Here is a 21,908-nt window from a genome sequence, read left to right on the forward strand (position 1 = left end):
TGTCGATGTCGCGCGCGGCTGCAGAGGAACTGAAGCGCAGAGCGTGTACAGTAGCCGTGAACTTGTTCAAGTTATTTGCGCCAGGTGGCACTGTCGGGAAGCTCAAAGCGTACAGAACGGGTTTCCAGTTTCGAACGCGTTCTCTGCCTCACGAAATCCGTGCAGCGTTGTGGAAGCTATACCTGGCATCAACATCATCTGACAGATTGCGAGCACTGCAGAGCCAAACCCTCTCCCAATTGTCGCCATTTAGCACTGTCCCGGTCGAGCTGCGGCCGCCCAATCCCGGCAAACCTTCTCCCCAGATTCCATCACCCCCACCTGACTCTATGCCTTCGTTGCTATGGAGCTCACTCTATTACCCCAACCACCCACCAGCTGTCTGTTCTCTGCATTACATATTCGATCAGAGTCCATTTCCTTCGCTTGATTTCAGCTGCAGGCTTTTTAACCACAGAGCTGTGCGCACGTGGAAACGGTTTATTGACGAAAGCCAACGGTGCCATAATGACAACGCAACAGCGAACCGTTATTACGTGCAAACAGCTGTTCTCATTTCAAGAAAAATGGAAGCGAAGCTCTATAGTATTGCACCTGACACACCAGCTTTTCATGCTCCAAAAACTTAAAGGCAACGACAGATTACGCCAGCACGCTTCTCTTAATTCCCTTGTTGGTTCGAAACTCTCCACGTACTGCAAAGCGGCGGAAATCCTCCGGTTTTACATTCCACAGCAGCCGCCTTGTTGGTGAAGCCTAAGAACATAGATAACCTGATCGTTCCCATAATCTGCTTATCGCCACCATCTCTGGCCTGCACCGTAGAAGCTATGCGTGGCTACCAACATGGCGCCCGTGGCGTCACAAACTTTACCCCGAAATCCATCGGAATCTTGGACAATAGCGACAATGCTGAATTTATATGTGAGCTCCTGGAGGCATTCTTCATCCGCAACAAAGCGGATCAGGGACATGTCAGTGTGCCTTTTATAGAGAGGAACTTGTTTGGTTTTGTTTCATGAATAGCCTTGGTCAAGAGTCTTCAGCCCACAGGGTTTGCTTCTTATAGCTGTGTCGTTGGGCAGCTACAGCGTATACCCGAAGTTGAAAACCTTCGTAAGGGAATCTCTCATCCGGGATTTTCAAGCTTCCGGATGACGTAAGTGCCCTCCTATACAGCTAGAAGGCAAACTCTGCGGCCAAAATACTTCCGATTAGGGCTGTATATATTCACGAACGCGTTTTCTTCCCGAAAAAAAAAAAAGAAACCTTCTTAGCGCATCTCCATCCACTTTTTCGTGCTTGTCGACTGTGTAGAGCTAAATTCTGCCATAGATGACATCTTTCCAGTATGCCTTGCGAGCGAATACTTTGCGTCTCCATACGGCCCCCTGTTTGGGATCCATAGTCAGCAGCTGGCGAATGCGCGCGTCGCTTTCTCGTTTCCTCCTGCCTGTACTCGGCGCAGAGGCAGATCGGCGCACAGCGGCGGGGACATTTGCGCGCGAAGGTCAGGTGCCAGCGCGGATTTTCGCCGTGCTGTCAGGAGGAGGCTTCCCATCGAGTTGGGCCTTGAGGCACGCCGCTGCGTGGCGCCCTTCGTCGCCCGTCCGTCACAGCCTACGCCGGCCACGATGACAACCTTCCACACTGCGACACGCTCGAAGGTGCGGGCATCACTCGCCCAGCAGGCAGCCGCGACGATCCCATGGACGCTACATGGGAAGCCGCTTGAATGGCGAAGGAACGTCCTCCTGGAGAAGGCACAGTGAGGCCTGCCGGTTATGCCGACTATACTGCGGGAATTCTGCGGGCACACTGTCGAAACAGTGTAGAGACATTGCGAAAACACAGCGCGCACATTGCCACCGTCTGCTGCTTGTGAGCAACAGGTGTCGGGCGATGCTCCGGCAGCTTTATAGCGCTGCCCATCCATACATGTTACCCCAACAGACGCTTTCCAGTGGGCCACTGCGACAATAGAAATGCAACGGCAGTGCAGCATTCGTCCAGGAGATCAGGGTTTATTACTGGCGCGTTGCTTTGCAGAGCAGTGGCCGCGAGGCCTCCAGTTAGCGCTCGTCCTGTGTCCCTCTCATGTCCTTAATTGTTTCTCGCGCTAAGCCCCACTCCGAATCATGACTTAGCAACTAGCCCAAACTACCATTTAACTCAGCTGAAAAGACGCGAAAGGCATATCTATCAACTGGCCCAAAATATGTATCAACTGGCCCAAATTCCAACTCTCCTGCGTACCTGTAAAAGCGCACGGCGCGAAAACCCTCACAGGATGACGGTGGTAAGACGTTTGTGATGAAAGTAAAAAGTAAAAAAAAAAAGAAGCATTGTAACGCAGGTCGTTTGCAATGGCTTTTCTTTCTTCCCTTTGCCTGCCACTTGTGCGCGCCTCCATAGCATATTATCGATTTTTGATAAATTGAACAATTTCCCAAGTCAGCCGTTCTTTATATGGGTTACCGTGGGTTACCCTCCCTGCTTTTCCTCCCGCAGTTCATTTCCTCGTGCTCCTTTTCATCGGGCTGTTCTGGCTAGCCTCGCCACCTTCCCCAGCCTGTTAAGTATTTTTAACTCTGTTTCTCTCCTACACAGGATTGCGGATGTGTCACGTGACTCCCCGCAATAGGCGGTTCTACACGTTAGCCGACTTCACACCCAGCTGATGCTCCAAGTGAGCAACAAGATGGGCGACAGCGCGCGATCGCGCCGTAAAATACAAGTCGGCGGCAGGCACCCGTAGCAGCGTTTCTAAACAGTACCCCAGCGGAGGCAATTAAAAAGGGCGCGGCTGAATGTACGACCCTCCTTATCGCGAGGCGCCCTCTAACTATAGAGCTCGAGCGCATCGAGCGCGGTCGCGCCCGCAGCGCCTCCGGTGTCGTCGTCTTCCGTTACCCGAGAGCGCGTTTACGCACCATCGAGGAAGAGGCAAAGAGGTCGGACTCAGCCTCTGGCCAGCTGCTCTGGGTTCAGCGGAGAAAGCACGGGCGAGGCGGACGGCGAGAGGACGGACGAGGTGACGAAACGAAGGCGCCCGCGCGCACACGAGGGCTCACATCATTCGGGAAGAATGTACAGGATCGGGCCATGACCCCCGGGTCCACGTCAACTGATTCGAAAAAAAAAAGGGGGGGGGGGAAGCTGGCCGGTGGTCGAACAGCCCTAGTTCGACCCTAGTCAGTCTCGCGCACCGCAGAACAGCTGTAGGATACTGGAGGCAACGAAACGCACACCATGGCCCGTGGGCGCGTCCCGACAAAGACCGCGTATGGCAACAGCGTGCACCTCTGAGAGAATTCGATTGTATCAGACGATGCGGGGAAATGACCGAAAACGCATCGCCGAGAAACAAGGGGGGGTGATGTAGAGGCAATGGCGGTTCGCCAGCCGGCACGCGCCCATGCCAGCGTCCGAGGCGCGGACGGGCCGGTCGCCGGTGCAGCCCATATTTCATCGCAGTCCACTCCCGGGTCCCGTTCCGTCCTCTCGGCCCGCGAGGGGAGGCGGCCGTGTTTTACGGCTCCGCCGATCGCCCGGCGCACCTTTCTTTGGCCACTTCGGGTCGGCCCAACGCCGCCGGCCAGCGCGGCGCGAGCACGCGTTTTCCTTTCACCGCCGCGCAAGTAATGACTCTACGGCCCGCGGTGGCCGGAGTGCGCCAATCTCGGCACGCAACGGTGCATGCCGCGACGTCCTCGCACAGTCAGCGCCACGACGGGGCAGAGGTTATTCGAGGCCACCGCGTGCTCCACAAAGGCTGGCGAGAGCCGGGCATGACTGGTGGAGTGGCGCCTCGCCTCCTTGGCGTCTCTCGCCGGAACGGGACGACCGCCGCAACGCGACGATGAACGAATGTGGGTCTTCTCTACGTGGCAGAGAAATAATGTGTTGGCTCAGGAGCACTCTGGACACGACCGACGCTCGGAAGCCGCAGGAAAAATGTTCGCTTAAGACAGCTCTTCACCGGCCTCTGAAAAATTGTTTACAAAGTCAGCTTGGGTCCGCAAGAAACGTGTAAAGCGAAAAGAAAAAAGAAAGATGACGTGCTGATTTTCTAATACACGCTGTATTTTCTTAGAAGCTCAACGCATTCATACTCCTCGAACTCGTATATTTTCTAATATGCATTACTAGGCAGCATAGTTATACGACAAGACATCCATGAAAGCGTGCGTTTCTCGTGCAGGAGGAGCTTCTCAAAGGGAATCTGAGAATCACTGCGATGCACTGGATAGGTGTCAAATAAAGGCAGGGCTCGTTAATCGCTCTGAAACTAATTCGCACCCGCCGTGTATGCGAGGCCCGCATTCGAAGTTGGCGGAGTGCAACCTTGGCTTGGAACTTTCAACACAGCCCTACAGCTGCGACATACGCTCCGCAGGAGCGCATTCAAATAGCCGAGAACTCCAAGGCAAACGAACACCTGACAGTCTGGCAAAGTGGCACCTAGGATGAAAAACAAACAAACGAACAAGAGAAAACAGCGCACCTGCGAAATTACGGCCGTACAGCGCAGGCTTTCAACGAAACCCCTTCCCTATATGGAGCACGGCTTCTCAGCCGCTCGCAATACCGTCGACCGCACCCGCCCCCTTCCCTTTGACGCCGTGATCTCGCGGATAGACTTTTCGAGGGCCGACCCAATAGCCGTCAACTTCTCACCCTGTCACGAAGCGACGCCACGAGTGAGCGGATAGGTGAAAAAAAAAATCAGAAAAAAATAACTGCAGCGGACGACGCGAGTGGCGAAGATTTGGCGGAGTCATTCCTTGGCGGCGGCGGCGGCGGCGGCTAATGAAAGTCCGGCGCGTGCAATCAGCGATCGTCGGCGGCGGCCCGAGGGGCGACGCTTTCATCAGCGCGCGCTCGTCTGCGCGCTTTGTCGCCCTGGGCGTCCATTATTCGCGCGAAAGTAGACCACGAGACAGCCGCGCACAAAGGAAGCGGCAGCCGATGACTGAGAAGACGGTTTCCGCTACGCAAACGAAGCGTCCCGCCGACGGCTGTAATTAAAAGACCCGCCCGGCCTCCCCTTCCGCCCATCCTCCCCATCGGGCAAAGAAAAGGAGGGAGAGAGAGCACATACGCGGTGCACCTATTGCAAACAAGCAATCTCAGCATTACTGCCGACTTGAGCGTATTTGGGGGCGGCGTTCGACTGAGCTCCGTCTACCGACGAGTACAGACCTCGGCGCGAAGATTAGCTCTAGCGTTCGCGGTGCCGCAGCAGGTGTTGCACGCAGAGTATTTCTGGTTTCAAGCAGGGGGCGCAGCGAGGGGCCTCAGCGAATAAGAGAGGCACGCAGCAAACCACCCAGTAAGAACGAGTGAAATCAATGTCACTCTCAGCAAGAGTCACTAAGGTGCCGGGCAGGGCTACACGGCGAAGGGGCTGTTAAAAATTGACGTCGACGACACTCGGTAAAACAAGTATATGCTACTCGTAATATTAACCGCTTTGCAAATTTTCTTTTAGAATGCATGACACTCGCCGGTATTTTATTAATATAATCATACGTTACAAGTCAGGATAAGCATGAAGCACACGCAGCACTTTGGAAACCAAAATGACAGACTCGCTCGACACGCATACCGAGGCCCGCTTTTTCGCAGTAATATTTGGCGATATGTACGTTTTTCAGTACGTCGATATATCCTCGCTTCCGGGGAGCTTTGATTTGACTGCCGAAACACGTAGGCACCGAGGCTCCACACGCTGACCGAGTGAAGAGAGTTCGCGTGGACGACTTCGAAGCGAGAGTGCTCTGTGGCGTTTCTCCCTGGAAGTGAGCTGGCCGCGAATGACACTATTATATTTTTGTCACGCAGTGTGTCGCATGGCATAGTAAACTTTGAGCAAGAGTGCCTTGCTGCCCGTCACCGTGTCCCTCGTTTAGGTAACAGGAAAAGCTTTAACCACGGACTATTATTTTATCGCGGAGGAATTCTGTGTGTGGGCGCAGCTTCACTGCAGACTGAAGTTGTATCAGACCATACATGAGCTTCATTTGATTTGCAAATATGTACAGGTCACTCCAATATAAAAGGGAACAACCAGTCCGCAAAAAAAGAATGTTTGGGTTATTTCTCTACTAGAGGTGAAAGTGACTTTCGGATAGTATAAAAAAAGAACTAGTTGGAAAGCAAGCTGCGCTGAACAGCTTTATTCAATACAGAAAGAACAGTGCTTGTCAGACATAATTATGCTGGAGTAATAACTAATTTAATGTTCAAACTCTGTTCCTTTTCATATTGGCGGCACTTGCACATTGATACGTTAGGGCTGTGTCTTTCGTCTCGCGATCACCCGCGTAGAATCCGCAGAACGTATCCATGTTTTTTTTTATTTCAAAACTATGAACAAAGTACGCAAAACCTGTTCTCGCTAGAGACTGCGGCATCATAAGCGCACAAACGGATCCAAGATCCACTGATATCGAGGAAAGCGCCACCAAATTGCAGCGCTTTCTGAAAATTGTGAAAAAGAGCGATTTCGTTTCTTCAGTACAAAGGTAAGACCACTCAAAGTAGACGAAAAAGTAGCAGACCATGGGTGATACCAAAGCAACAACTTCAGCTACGGCGATGGCCACGCGCAATGCGCAGGGGTCGTCGACTTTTCTTTTACTTTGCGTGCATAGATACGCCCCCTACCCGTTAACCAGCGCCACTCCCAAATCTCGGCAAAGGTTGTGCAGCAGCTCCTGTCACACCGCTCTCATTTAACGAGGCTTAACTGGTTTCCAACCAAAAGTTGCTTCTCTCGCCATATAGGCGTCTCGGCAACTATTTCCGCTTCCCATCTGGGGACGCCGCACTCGCAGGGTTTTCTGAAGTGCGGTTTCCAAACTGCGGGACGGCGTCTGTGCCTCGGCACTGCTCAGTATTCCGGTGGCGGAGTGGCCGCGAAGAACGCCCGAGTGGCGGATTCCATTAGCCGGCCTGCCTGCGCGAAGCACCAGCGCGGAAGCGGAGAGGCAGCGCTCCCAGGAGCGGCGGCCGTAAACCAGCAGCAGAAGGCGGCGATCCTTATGAACAGATTATGCTAATACGCCGGCCGACCCGAGTCACGAGAGAGCGCGACACCCGGCAGATGGGGAGCGCCGATAAGGGCGCTTTCTCAGGATCCGACCGTGGATCGGAGCCAGCGCGCGACGCACAAAGGACACACGCTCCCAATTAAAGCGCTCCAAGGCGTCCGCACAACCCCTCTCCCCGGATGAGACGCGCGGGCCATTTCTCGCAATTAGCCGCGTCCGAAGGGGCAGCGCCTCTGGCGGCCATTAGCCGGGAAACGCGCCCGGGGCCTTCGGCGACGACGCTCGCGGCGGCCACTCGCCTTTTCCAGGATTCTGCGGCGAGCCGCAGGCGATCGTTTCACGGAATAGTCAGCGCCAGACGACGCGGGATGGCGCGTCAGGTTAGCGAGCGGCGCCGCCGCCGTGCCCGGGGCCTCTGCGGGGGGGATCGCCGCGGCGACTGCCCCGGGGCACCGCGGCCGCGATAAGACTGCCCTGGCCCCGGGCGCCGTGTCAGGTTGGGCTAGTTACGTCCGCCCCGGGACACCTGCCCGCGGGACACAATTTGGTGCGCTGGAAAGTTCTTCCTCTTCTGCGCCGCAGCGAACATGCACGCGTGCCCGCGGAACACGCCGAGTCGATGCAGCTAACCGCGCCGCGGGCGCTCCGGGTCATGCAGCCGCTTCCTCTCGCACCGAAGGGAAACAAAGGGCACTGGCACCTTTCCTCATCGTATGCGTCTGGCCCGCAGAAGCGAGAAAGGGCACTGCTTCTGGGTTTTTCTGAACGATCGAGAAAGCAACCTTTAGAAATACGCATAATTATGAAACTACTACCCGAGCTAATCAGGCAATCGCTGGGCCAGCGCTTTTGCAGTGAACTCAGACCTGCATCCTCTGGATTCCCTCGAGGAGAAAGCCGAAGCGTCGCGAACCTCGCGAAGCGGAAGGAATGGCGGACTCGGGAGCGCAGTCTCGCGTTCGTGTGCTGGACACGGGCTCGTCTCGGGTCGCTAGGCGGTCGGGGCGCCGTAAATATAAGTGCGCCGCACTCCAAGGGCGCGCCGGCGTCACGGTGCCTGCCTACGCGCTCGCAGATGACAATCTCGGCCGCGACCGTAAAGATGCCAGCGCGCGCCCGAGGCGGCTCCCGAGGCCCTGCGGGGAGCCCCGAGGCGGCGCCCACATCCGGGATAGGAGCGCTGAAATACGCGCTTCCCTGCGGCGCCGTTGGTGGTCGCGGGCAGGGCCGACACGCGCCCGGCCGACCGCTGGGCACGGGCGTGCCCTCCCGTGACAGCGCGGCCGTCCATCGAAAGCGCCCGCTTTGCCCAAAAGGTGCCCGGGACGCAGGAAAGGACCGCTCCTGGCAGGCGATGGGGCGATTTCGACGGGCAGCGAGAATAGCGCACGCACACCGCGTCAGGAGACGTTGAATTTTTCAGGGCCCGCGGGCCGTTTCCCGGGATGTGTCAGGTGACGCTTTCAGCACGTGACGGCCCCAGGCATAACCTGTTCGTGCCTTGGGCAAGCCATGTCGCGCGTGACAGCTTCTCGGGCCAGATGACGCGGCACCCAGGGGAGCGCGCCGTGTCCTCGGAGACGGCTGCGGCCGGAGCCACGCAGGAGGCAGCGTGCCCGCGGGCAGCCGCCGCAGCCACTTCCTGGGAGGCGCAGCGGAGCCGTCCCCACTACGTGCCCCGAAAAGGTTTTTCCTGTTCCACCAGCCCCTGTTACCTAAGCACGGGTCTGCACCGATCCACATCTAAGACGGTGGACAGCGATGACTGCTCTCTCTGCGCCACTGTCTGCTACACGGAATCGAGCGGTCAGACTGCAGTTATTGAAGAGGTTGGACTGCTCGGTTTATACCGAAAAAAAAAAAACGATAAAGGTACATCGAATGCACATTTAGAAATTAGGTTTTAACTGAGAAAGGTCAGTATCTCTGACATGCACACCACAGATAGCTGGCCGTTTAGTAGGAGTTCCGCTCAGTCAAAGGAGAAAACTGACTAAGTACGGAAGCCAGACGCATGGCGAGGTGTTGGTATACCGCTAGAGTAACTAACGCAGATGCGCGTTTTCAGGCACTGCCCCTCTGCCCTAGACACTATCGCAGACCGGGCCCTATATTCGTTCACACAGTCATCACCCGCTTGAGGCAGTTGCTTGGTTAAGTGTAGGTTCCTCCACTGCCTGTAATAACGTACACTGACGCGAAACTATACGCGAGACCATGTATGAGCGACACACACACACACACACACACACACACACACACACACACACACACACACACACACACACACACACACACACACACACACACACACACACACACACACACACACACACACACACACACACACACACACACACTGGGTGATACTCATCTCGCGAGACGACATGCAGCACATAATGTCTTCCTCATAAAGCATATGTCTTATCCGCGCACGCACCCCCCCCCCCGCACACACACACACACACACACACACACACACACACACACACACACACACACACACACACACACACACACACACACACACACACAACCACCTACCCCCCCCCCCCCCACACACACACACACGTCTTATTCCGGCTACCGAGGTGGTTCAGCGACAGCTTCAGCGCTGTCGGCACGGATACCACGTGATGAATCGCCATCCCGATCAACACAGCGCAACAACGCAACGATAACATGACTACTCAGTTTTAATGCAACAGCATTTGAGTTGTCGCACCAAAACCCCGCCAATGTCCGGTGACACGAAACTCGCTGATTGGCCGAGAGATGTCACGCGGCCCTGTGACGTGATCACAACTGCAGTGGGCAAGTGGCAATAAAATTTATGATTGGTCAAGAGAGGTCACGTGACCTTGTGACGTCATAAAAACCTGCCCACCTGGTTCTGAAAAACCTAGTTTATAAACAGCAACCAAGATAGGGAATCGAAATAAAAAATCTGAAAAAAAAAACGTGATATATGCAAACGTCTGCACCGTCACAAAATTGCGGATACCTGCTGCTGCAGCTAGAAGTCCGAACATGGGGCGGTTGATGGACCGATATTTGCAAAGAAACCGACGCCGACACACACAGAAGTTGCGACAAATGCGAAATTTAATGACATCGCATACCACGCTTAAAGGGAAGGCGAAGAGGTTACATAACTTGAAGATATTGGCACTAAGCATGTTATCATATCACATTTTACGTCTGTGAAGTTGTTTACGTGATTTTCCACGCAGAAATTACAAAATCCTGGAATAAAACTCCCTTGAAGCTCCGCTTCCCGCAACGCGCGGAGGAAGTCGGGAGAGCCAAGTGGAAGCGACTGGAAACGACGTCATCGCTGCCTTGCGGTGAGCCCGGCTCATTTCCTCCCTGTGCTTACGGTGCGACCAGCCGACCAGCGCCGCTGAGAAGACATCGCCCGCGCGGTTCTTTTTGCATGTGTATTGAAATGTATTTGATAAGTTTGCTTACAAGTGGCCGAGGCAGGGTAAGAAAGCTTAGCGCTCAGCATGCCGTGTTTCTGCGTGGCGTACGGCTGCAGGAACAGAAGTGGCCGTGACGATGTTGCATACCAACACTTCCCTAAAGACAAGGCGCTTGCTAAACGGTGGATTGCAGCTGTCAAAAGGAGGAACTTGTTGCCCTCAAGGAACTGTATGCTTTGCTCAGATCACTTTCGTGACACGGATTACCACCGGAACCTGTCACTGACACGGGCAATGGTCATCACAGGCATCAAAATTCGTCTCGGTCTCGAACTCATGTCAAGCACCCGCATAAGGGTCGGTAATCTGCTAACTGATCCAACCAGAAACTGGCTGACAGTGCGACAGCGAATTATTGGGCAGCTCGGAGTAATAAAGCCCGGAAGCGTATGCACTGACGTCACAATGGCCGACATTTTTGTCGCACACGGAGCACGGCAAAAGGCGCTCGTGTAACCGGCACCTCCTCCCTCCTGCAGCTCCGAGGCTGCCCGCTGTACAGCAAAATGGCCCACTTGAAGTCACGTGACACCTTCTCTTCGTGAAACTACAGTATAGGATATATAGCGAAACTTGCTGCACCTTGCACCGGGTTTGTGCGAAATGCTAGCGCAGCGCAATGATATTCAGCTTAATTTCTCTTCATACCCAAACGGCAAAGCTTTCAGCATGAGAAAGGTCTGCCTACACGCCAAGTGGCCAGCACGCTCACGCAGGCAGCGTGACGCTGATGTGAGATACCAGCCCCGGGAACGTCGCGACGTAAATAGGCTACGAATTAATAAGGTTGACCCAGAGTAGTCAAGTTGTCAAGGTGCTAAAAATTGCGTATTTTTAGAACTGGGTCACGCTACCAACGCCACACCGCAGATGCGAAGAACGCCGCTCTCATCGCCACTCGCACCACCAGCGCGAAACGGCGCGCTAAAAGAAAAGAACACCCGGTAGGAACTCGCCCGCTGCCCATGCGGTCTTCCGAAAGGGCCGCCGATCACGTCCAAAGGGCGCGGAAAACGAGCGCCGCCTGCGCCTAGTTTATGCGAACTGACGCGTCAACGTAAGTAATGTCGCGATTGCCTCCTTTCTCGCGTATAACCGTAAAGCAAGCCGGTGCGTGCCGCGCGTTGAGACGAGTTGCCAGCGGGGTGCGCGCTTTATGGATGCAGCCGCGGTGGGAGCAGCAGCCTGTGCCCATCTTCCGCCGGGCGCGCGTTTTTCAGCGCTGCCAGGCGGACCCGGGCGTGGCGGATGGGTGCACGGCGCAGAGCGGTTCGCCGCCGCTGACCCGCCGCCATACATCAACTCGATCGCCGGCGGCCGACGCAGCGGGAAAGCAAAAATAAATGGAAGTGCTGCTGGGAGCGTCGCCGCGTCGCTTGCCGCGGAGCGCGTGGGGGAAACTTTTCACCGCGGCCACACCGTCCCGAAGACGGAGGGAAGGCGCTCGCAAAAGCGACACGCTCGCAGGCTTCTGCGGTGCCCCGAAGTGGCCGTCGCCGCTGGAAGGAGACCGCACTGAGTGAAGAGGAACGGCCCTGGCAGGTGCCATCCGCATGCTCCGAATACCGACATCACGCTCGCGTTCGTCGGCCTCTGCGCCGCCCTGTTACCGTAGTACATGTCATCGCCAGTGGGATGGATCCTCACTCGTTACAAACGGTGATGTGACGCCGGGGTGAAGACAGTAACCAGCTATAATACAGTTTTTTAACATAGCGTAGTCGTACACCGTATACTAGCCGTGTGCCTGCTGTGCGTGCGCATTGAGAGGTGGAGGAGCAATAACAGCGGGTCACTGCGCATGCGTACATGTCCATGGCTAGTCCGCATGTGCATAAGCTGTTGCGCTAAAACTCACCGATAGAGAGGCTTAGCATAACGGACACGTACCAACGCAGACACATACCGGTTTACCGAACGCCTCAAGCGCAGGGACGGGGCCTGGTAAGGGCTCATGCGCCGGAGGCTTCCGGTAAACCGGTACACGTTTACGGTAGTACGTCTCCGCATGCTCAATCTCCCTTTTGAAACTAAAGATGAACGGAAGATAAAACGAAACTATTGGTTCACACTAAACGGAGATCTCAGGACGCAGTTTTTTTTTTTTTCGCGGCCACGGTATAGAGCCAGTGCTGCGCCTTCGACACGTACGCGACGAAACAGTAGAGGCAGGAAGTTATTAGAACAGATGATGTATACATCTGGCGGGATCATAAAGGACTATAGGCACCTATTATTAGTTGCATGTTTTCATCTTTCAAATGATGCATTGGACATTAGAATACATGAATCACCGTGGCATTCGCTTACGACCACTAAATAATTTCAGATTGAATTTCTTCTTTCATGCTGTTTCGGTTTCGGTCCTCAACCGAACGATGGCTCTGACGTGTAGTTGACCTTTAGGACACGTGACGCACACAAAAACAAAGCCCTGCAATATAAACGCTGATGCGTTGTTTTAATTCGCTGAAACAGCTAAACCAGCCTGCTTCAAGTGATGGCATGACAACAAATAACAACGCATCAGCAGTCACACTGCCGTTTTTTTCCTGCCTCACGCGACCTGAAGGCCAACTACACGTCACAGACATCGTTCGCTTGATGATACTGAAACGCAAACAGTGTCAAGAAGAAACTCCATTATAAATTATTTTGCAGTCGTAGGCGAATATTAAGGCCTAATGCATCACTTGGAAGAAGAAAACACGTTAGCATAACTTTGGCATCTATACGCATTTAAGGAGCACAGAATGGCACGTGGACAGCAGCAAAAGCGTACCGGAACGTGTTGCGAGGCATGTGCACGGGTATACCACAAGGAAAAAAAGAAGAGTATTTACCTAACGCAGTCGCTTAGTGGCTATTGCATTTGACAGCTGAGCCCAAGGACACGGGATCAAATCCCGGCCGCGGCGGCCTCACATAGATGGAGGCAAAATGCAAAAACGGCCGTGGATTGTCCGACGTCAGTGCACGTTAAAGTACTCCAAGTGGTCGAAATTAATAAGGAACCTTCCGCTACAGCGCACATCATAGCCCGCATGTGCAGCTTTGAGATGTTAAAGGCCACATACCAACTAACGGCAATTTCACTCATCCCTGCTCCATTCGGCGCCATTAAACGTGCAGCAAAATACTATAATGCGTTTTTTTCCGCTCCTCGCGCCGAGTCGTCCACGCTATAGTGAGTAAAAAAAAAAAAAATTCCGCACCAAGGCGCGACCGACTACAGGCGCCCGTCATTCCCGCAAAACCGCACGCAGAGCCCGCTGGCGCTACTCGGCCATGCCCACAGCACTCGCTTCAGGAAGCATGCCATAGTGCGTGTATCAGCATCGAAGGCATTCGCGGACGTCAGCTCCCGGAGAGCCCGCGCCTGGCTGGCTAGGTGGCGGCGGCCCCATGGCGCGCCGTGCCACTCAAGCCGTCGCTGTCATCTCGGCGAGACGGTCGCCGTGACCCGGACAGCGCGGCGCGACCTGCGGCCAAGGTCGGCGCGCCTCGACCGACGGCACACGCCTCTCGTTGCCGGGATGGAATAGCGATGACGCTGTCACCGCCTCCGCGGCTCTGAAACGCACCTGGGCTGCGCACGATGCCCACCGCGGCGTCGTTCCGCGGGACCCGCAACGTGTAGCTGCAGAGTTCGGCCGCGCTTCCTCAAAGCGGAATCGCTGCGCCGAGACGGCATTCGTTTGAGAGCGTGCAAGGCCACTTTGGGCACAAGTGTCGCCAAGGCCTGCGCTGGTTCCCTGGGGCGAAATGAGCGCCTCCCAACAGTGAACCGGGCGGTTTTCCTACATCACCTTGGTCTTGAGTGCACATGATACCAGGAGTGCTTCGACCTAGAGCGCTGCGCGGGCTTGGGCAGGCCCGAAATCCCGGGCCATTCTCAGAATGTGGCCCGAGCCCGCTGTCCTGCCATTATACTCTCGTATATGCAGGCTGTTAATTCGCATGCATTCTCTGCTTCCAACGTGTAAAAGATGGTACATGGTTCGTGTGCGCTGTGGAGCAACGGGCGGGCTTTAAAGGGGCCTAGTCAGCTTGTGATTTAGAGTAATAGCGTCCCCCCAGCTTGCTCTCTTAAGCTCATATATACCCGTGAAATGTCACCGTCGCTTGATTAAGACACGTAATTAGCGATTATTTAAGCAATCTCTAACGAAGAATTTCACTTGTCGATTCGGAGCAGCTTTTATTGCTCCGCGGTGCCGAATGCGTGCTCCACTAGTATTTTCGGGTTGGCGAGTTCCACTGGTCGTTTCGGAGCAACCCGCTCCGCGGTGGAGCGCTCGCTCTTGATGTGCCGAGCAGAGACGGATTTAGCCTGACCTACGTGAGTGTGGCGCCGTCGCTTCCGGAGTGGCCGGCCGAATCCGTTCTGTTCAAGCGAGGCGTCGTGGTGCGTCGGCAGATGGGACAGTCACGCTTCTACACCCAATTTATCCGGATAGCGTTTGGGAGAGATCGTAGAGCAGAACCAGCAATAATGGCAAGACATAAAGCGATGCTTATTGAAACAACGTTTCGCGAATAGCCTAGAACGGTAGAAAATCGCCGCCTACATCGAAGCCGCTATGCTTAACTGTACCGTCGGTGAGATACGCATAGATATATAGGCGGGGCATGCTACCATTCCCGGTGTTTAGCCGCCGTTTTCGCAGCGCAGGATACGACTGATCTGTGTCATCACAAACCGCTGCTGAAAACGAAAATGCGCGGAAGGATGCCGGTAATGCCGGGCCCAACTTCTGGAACTGGTTGCGCTTGACAGCTTCCGGAGGGCGCCCTGCCGGAGTGTGATTGTGTTTCGCTGATCGATCAGGACTGGGTCGCTCTGTGGCGGATCCTGTCCCTCTGCCGCGGAATCAACACCCGGCTCCAAATCGACCAGTGGAATTCGTTATAACGTACATGGATTGGTAGAGCTGGCTAAGAGCAGATTTCCCTCACGAAGACTGCTGTTGAGTGCCCGCGTGCGTCCGAGTCGGTTCCTTGTGAGTAGTGGCATTCACAAGTACTTTCTTGTTCTACCAAATGAGTGACAGCGACATCTGCGACGTGTCACGCCCTTCTGGAGGGAGCGCCTACTGCCTGGTCGCATACATAGGAGCATACGTCATTGCACCGCCCGTACATAGGCTGTTACAGGAACCATATGCTGAACAAAAATTATGACTCGCTGCAAAATTCCTCTTGGCCGCGCAGTTGTTGAAAGCCCTGTTTCATGACGCGGTTCCCCTCCGAAGGAGAGTAGAAAACTCCGCGGACTCCTCACCGGAAGGCACAGACTGCGCCGCGTCATCGCGCGGCCCGACGCCATACGCGGCGCAGAAGTCTTCCACCGCTGGGCATCGCAGAGACATCGCAAGTTGACTAATTGTCTGGCGGCGCCAGCTAGCCGGTGTTCCCAGTGCAAACTGGGTCGGTGCGTCGCTCCGCACGCCCGACGCCGTTGGACACCCTTCCCCGCATTAACAGTGAATGGCCGTCGCGCAGCGGCGAGGCGTATAGAGGCTCGAGCGACGGGCTGCCTAGTGTCGCCGAGGGCGCGACCCCGGAGCCGATCCGAATTAGACTGGGTCATCCCGACTGTCGTGCCGTCGCCTGGGAAGAAGCCGCGGCCTCCCAGGCCGACGACGTCGTCAGGCAACGCGCGAGTCGTTAAGGCTCCAACAATAGGGGTACGCTCCCGCCGGGTCATCACCCCGGGAACAAAATTGCCGGCGCTGCTGTGGGCGCCATTAACGCGCGGCCGGTGGCAGCCAAACTGTTACTAATGGTCCAGACCGTCGGATAAAAAGCGCAGATTCAATTTGTACAGTTTAGTCCAGCCCGCGACGAGTATGAAGGATAGGTAAAGGCAAGCGCGTGCAGAGCCAGCAACAATGCCGGGCATCTCCGAGATAGCTTTCGGCTTTGTTGTGACAGCGGGCTGTTTACGTGCTGAGAACGGCCTACAGCGCCACGCGGTGACGAGCGCACCCTTTCCAGCAGCGGCAAGCAAAGCTGTTCCTGGCGGCCTCGTCCAGCTGAGGGCTGGAAATGACTGAAGCGCCGAAGGGCCGGCCAGAGATGTTCTGGAGTGCCGGGCCAGCAGCGCCGGCGAACAAATAGCTCGGGGCGGCACTTGAGCCGTTTCCATGGAGACCTGCCAGGAGATGGGGCTGCGACGCCTGCGGGCTGAAAACCCCGGCCGACGCGGCGGAGAACCGCGCGGCCGCAGGCGTAGTGCGCCGGGGACTCGCGTCGCTTTCGCTGGGGCCTCGGCGCATTTCAATAACGCAACGCGTGCCCGCGAGGAGCAATGAAAAGGAGGGATTGTTACACTGGAACACCGGGCTTGACAGCGCCGGCTCACGTCCGAGCGCCAGATATTTCCGGAACAAGATGCGAATCGTTGGACAAGAGATCTGCACGCTGTACTACAGTTGGGCTTCCGAGATGCGCAATCCCATGCAGACTCTAGAAAAGTCAAACTTCAGCCTCCTTCCGCGCTGGTCAAACGAGATGACAGAGAACGTAATTTGCGTAAAGCTGGAGAGATATTTTCTGCCAGCGAGAATAAAAATTTACAGAGGCACCAATGTTCCGGCAGGTACGGAAGACACCAGAGCGGTTTTCGTGGGCATAAGCCGTTGTCCGCAAATGGTGGTTAGAATGCAAGCTCGCACTGCAACAATGAGCTTTAGTCCTACGCAAGTCTACGGTCGCGTAGTTTAGGCAGCCGGAACGTGAGTTTTTATAGGTTATCTCTCGCGCCCTATACGTATACTAGGGCGACTGCTAACCTCATCGTTTCCTACGTGGATTTCCCAGCCAAGCGAATGATAGTAAAAAATAATAGTACTACGAACAAGAGGCAATACAAGGATTCTGAATTATCGCGAAAGAAACCAGTTCGGGAACACGCAATAGCCTCGCTGTCTGCACCATCTGAGTGTCATTAAAACGTTCGCCAGAGCATCGGCCCAGGGCCATTTTTATATTACGCCGCGACCAAAGCACCGACGGCGCGATGACACCACTGAGCGAAATTAATATTTCCCGCAAGAAAAACACTCCAAAGCCGGCACCCAGGCTGCCGGTGGGCGCTGCGCAGGTCGCACAGGGGAGTTTCGGTGACCACTCGAGGTTAGGCTGCCGATAATTGGCCGCTTCGTGCCGGTGAAAAAGGAAAATATTCGCCCGTTGACAACGTTGATCCAGGAGGAACCGGGATTGCACAACGCCGGAATTTCGTCGAAGCTGCCTGGCACTTCACCGCCAGAAAGCTGGGGGGACCCGTCGAGTGGCCTCCAGGCCAGTGACGTGCATCGCGCGAAGCATGGCTGCTGGGGCCCCGCCTCTTTTGCTCTCCTTTCTCTGAGGATCCAGGAGGACATTCGTCGAAGTTTTTTACTTTCATATCAGCGTCCTCGACAAACTGTAGCTCCCATGTAAGGATCTGAAATGCTTAGTTCCAAATTCCGCGACAACGATATCATTTCCAAGCATTCCCAGCCCCTCTTCTAGGGTCTACCTCTTGTATGACCTGCTCCTCACAGCATGGTAGCATATCGGCGGTTATAAATACGCTGGATAAGGATCTCTGATCTCTACTAAAGAGGGAATGCACTGTGCCGCTCAAGACACGTGGAAGAGGGAAGGAGACAGCCTGTACAGGTGAACTGCAGGAGTGGACAAAGAGAGAGAGAGAGAGAGGGCGCCGTTCACCCGTCTTCTCATCGTGGCCACAAGAAAGAGACGAAGGCACACCCAGGTGACCGAGAGCGAGCACCGGAATGCACCGGGGCCGGACTCGTGAGTGCCAGCCTTGAGCCTGGCGACGATCGCGCGCCAGCACGCAACGGGCGGCTGTGCACACAAACGTGAACGCCGCCTTTCGGCGAGTCTTACACGCATTAGGGAGGCTCGCTCGTCGATAAAAGCTGCGGACGTCCGAGAGGGAACAGAAACCGCTTATCGGACACGATCCACGCCTCAATGTCACCAGCTCCGCGGACCGAATCCTTCCGGTTTTGATAAGGACGGAGCGGCGCAGTGGGATTATGCGAACGGCAGTATACTGCGGCCCTTGGCAGTTAACGACAGGCGAGCGGAGAGGCGACTTCTGGATCCCACGGGTAGCCGGCCGAAAGCCGCGGAACGTACCGTATACATGCTCAACACGTGTGCCGCACCAAAGCGACGGACGCCCGGCGATGCCGAGTGCGGGTCCTTTGGATCCGGAAAAGCAGAGGCAGCAGCGTGACAGAGCGGCGCTTACCTCGTGGAGCCGTTGGGCGACGCGTACACTGCTTCCTTCCGAGCGCTCATCGCAGAAGCCCTGTCGCGTGGACACTGGTCGCGGGCGAAGCGAGCAGCAAGGGAAGGGGAGCTCGCTCCGCGCGTGCGAGAACAAGGCCGCAGGGCATTGCGGGGCCCGTCCTTCCAGCCGCCCGGAAGCCGCATTCCGCCCTTTGAGGCACAATTTTCACGGGAAAGTTCTTTTCGCCCAGCGGGATCAGCCCCAGTCGTCTGCCGCCGATGCCCACTTTCGTAGCCATGTGGCAACAGGGCAGCGTCGCCGCGGGCCAGGCACGTGCGGCGTGGCTGCGTCGGGGAGCGTGCACGACGCTGCCCTGCAGACTGATCTGCAGAGGAATGACCGCAGCCGGACGAAAATACTGCGAACTTCACGCAGGCAGCGGAGTCGTTCTGCACCACCGCGGCTGCTTGCAGAAGAGGGGGGGGGGGGGTGAAATCTATGAATGGTGACCCTAAAGATCCATTCGACTGCCCCGGACACAGCTCTGTGGCATCGTCTCCGATCGACACCTATAACCAAACGCCCACACTGATGAAGATAATGAAAGAGCCAACTGGAGGGTAATTGGCCGCGTTGAGTTCCTAATGCCATGTGGGCAGCTTCATCGGCCGCGTGCGCCGAAAAGCTCGACCCCGAGGATTCATTAATCTCCGGGCCAGCGCAGAAGCAAGCGCGCAGGAACACACCCGCCAAGAGTCGGCGTTGCTCCCTCCTGGCGCTGCAGTCACGCTCGAGATCGTATTCATGGGAGCGCGCGCACCGCGTCCTCTTGCGGCGCGCGCGTGTTCTTTGACGCGTTCGTTACTCCTCCCGTCTTGAGCAGGCCCTGCATGACTCAGCTTGCCTTCTCTGCGGCGGCCCCCTTCGGCAGCGGAGTCTGCTGCTCGAACGAGACGAACAGGGCCGCCTCAAAACACGCTGCTCTGAGCAGACTTCCCGGAATGTCTAAATTCCGTCCACGTGCCGCCCTGAATATCTGTCTCTCTATTGTGCTCAATGATTAAGTCGCCACCGCATATCAGCAACGTCGCACATAGTCATCAAGCGAGCTGCTGACAGGGCGTTTAACGTGTAACTGCGCTTGCCCCTAAAGCAGCGCACAGAGGGCAAATTTGATCACAGTACATCGCGTGGAAAGCAAACCATGCACACGGTAAAGTACGAAAGTGTAATGGGCCTAGAGTAAAGCGGGCATCTGTAACTGGATTCGGTCGAGTTCTTCATCCCCCCAGAGAGGGTGAAAAGATACATGGACGCGCGAAGTAATTGACTGGCTGTCTCCGCAGAAGTTGCCCTATTCTTTCTCGTGTTCCCTTATCTGGGGCCCGTTTTGCCTGTCCCCGCTCTGGCGAGAGTACAATGCACCCGAGGCGGGCGGCGAAACGGCGCACATCGCGCTGCTTTGACCAGCATCTGCCGACAGCCGCAACCAGCGCTGCGCGGAAGCTTCTGGGTCAAGGGGAGAGACGCGGCGGCCTTTGCAGTGCCCCCAGCGAATGAGATCCTGGCATCGAGCTACACGGCGCGATAAGCATGGCGCTCATCTCGCCCCTCGGGCTCACCCGAGAAGGCGAGGGCGCGCTCAAAAGAACGCCGACCGCCTATCTGCGAGGGCCTCGCCCGCCGAGTGCGAGTTCTTCGTTGCGTGCGCCTTTGTTTCGGATTCCGAGCGGTGCTGTCCGACGGTCCGCGCGACCCCTCCTGCAGATCCTCATTTTCTGCCCCGGTTTCCGAGCTGTTAAGATCTTACGCCCCATGCACGAGCGTACAATCAAAGAGCCAATAGGCGCTGTTCCGCCTCTTTTTGCGTGTGTGCTTGGGTGTTTACTTAGCTTTTTGATAAGGTGTGATGAGTCTGCGCTGATGCAGTAACCGTGCACTCGGGCATAATGAAACACGTTACGAGAATCTACGTCATGGCGCTCTTGCTAAAGAGTAGTACCCCAGGACGATGGGACAGGAAGCTGGCTTTCGCATACAGCTGCGCGCAGTGCCAGTCACCGAGTCAGTGCCAACGGCGTTATCAGATCTCCTAATGCAGTCATCTGGCTCCGAACGCGGACGTGCTGAAGGGCATTGCGCACCGGCCTATGTGAACGGGCTTCACTGCTGTGCTCCCGTTGAGTTGAAAAGGAAACGTGCGCTGCTGCTAATGTCCTGTAACAAGCCCAGTTACACCGATCGCTCTGCTATCAGTCGGGCGACGACGAGGGCTCCCTTGTGCCGCCGCGTCCGAGTAAATCGAAGTGTATACACATATCGCGCGGGATCAGAGAGCACAAATCTAGCATTAAGCTGTTCTCCTCTCCTCTTGCCCGGCTTTTACGATACAGGCCGGGCGGCCGCAGCAGACGAACCGATAGGGGGCGAACCTTTATCGGCACTTGCGCAACCACAGTCTCTTTCAAAGAGAGCGAGCCAATCAATTCCAGATGCGTGACTGAAATCTGGATCGAGCGGTCCATGCACGACCTCCGTCGGGAATCAATCCATTTCGGGAATTAGCGAGCAAAAAGCTGGGACAGGCCTGTTCTGTGCGGGCACTGCTTTCCGCTCGGCCACGATGAGTGATTGGGTAGGCGGGAATAAATCGAGACGGAATCGTCGGTTCCGTGCCCGTGGCTCCAGAGTCGTTCTCGCCTGCGTCCACGATCGCTCGCTTTCTTCTGCAAAGGTCGCGCCAGCTTCTCCTTGTTTTTCGTCGAATGCATTTTGGCGATTGGGAAAAAAGTAAGAGACGGCCACTGCGCTGCGCTGATGCATACCGATTTGTTCAGACTCGGCTTGGTACTGCGAGATGGCGAGCCGCCAGCCGACGCGAAGCTGATCGATGTCCACCTGGAGGTCCGATCGTATCGAGGGAGCGCGCCCAGTTGCAGCGAGCCCCCGAAAGAAGCTCACGCGAAGCAGCGCTGCCAGACACGGGGCCACGTTCCTGGCAGGAATGGTCAGCGTTTGCCACGCTGTTTCCCTGCGCGCTGTCCGCGCATGGGCGCCGGACTGATCGCTTCCTGAACATGACCTGCTTCTGAACTTCTCCTTCAACTC

General features: G+C 55.8%; 1 protein-coding gene across 1 annotated transcript in view; it reads right to left on the bottom strand.

The window, feature by feature from the left end:
* LOC144112468 (uncharacterized) overlaps positions 1-21,908 on the bottom strand; it is a 60,913-nt gene that overhangs the window by 15,414 nt on the left and 23,591 nt on the right. The window lies entirely within an intron of this gene.

Source organism: Amblyomma americanum, chromosome 1 (genome assembly GCF_052857255.1).
Source record: "Amblyomma americanum isolate KBUSLIRL-KWMA chromosome 1, ASM5285725v1, whole genome shotgun sequence".
Classification (NCBI taxonomy): Eukaryota; Metazoa; Arthropoda; class Arachnida; order Ixodida; family Ixodidae; genus Amblyomma; species Amblyomma americanum.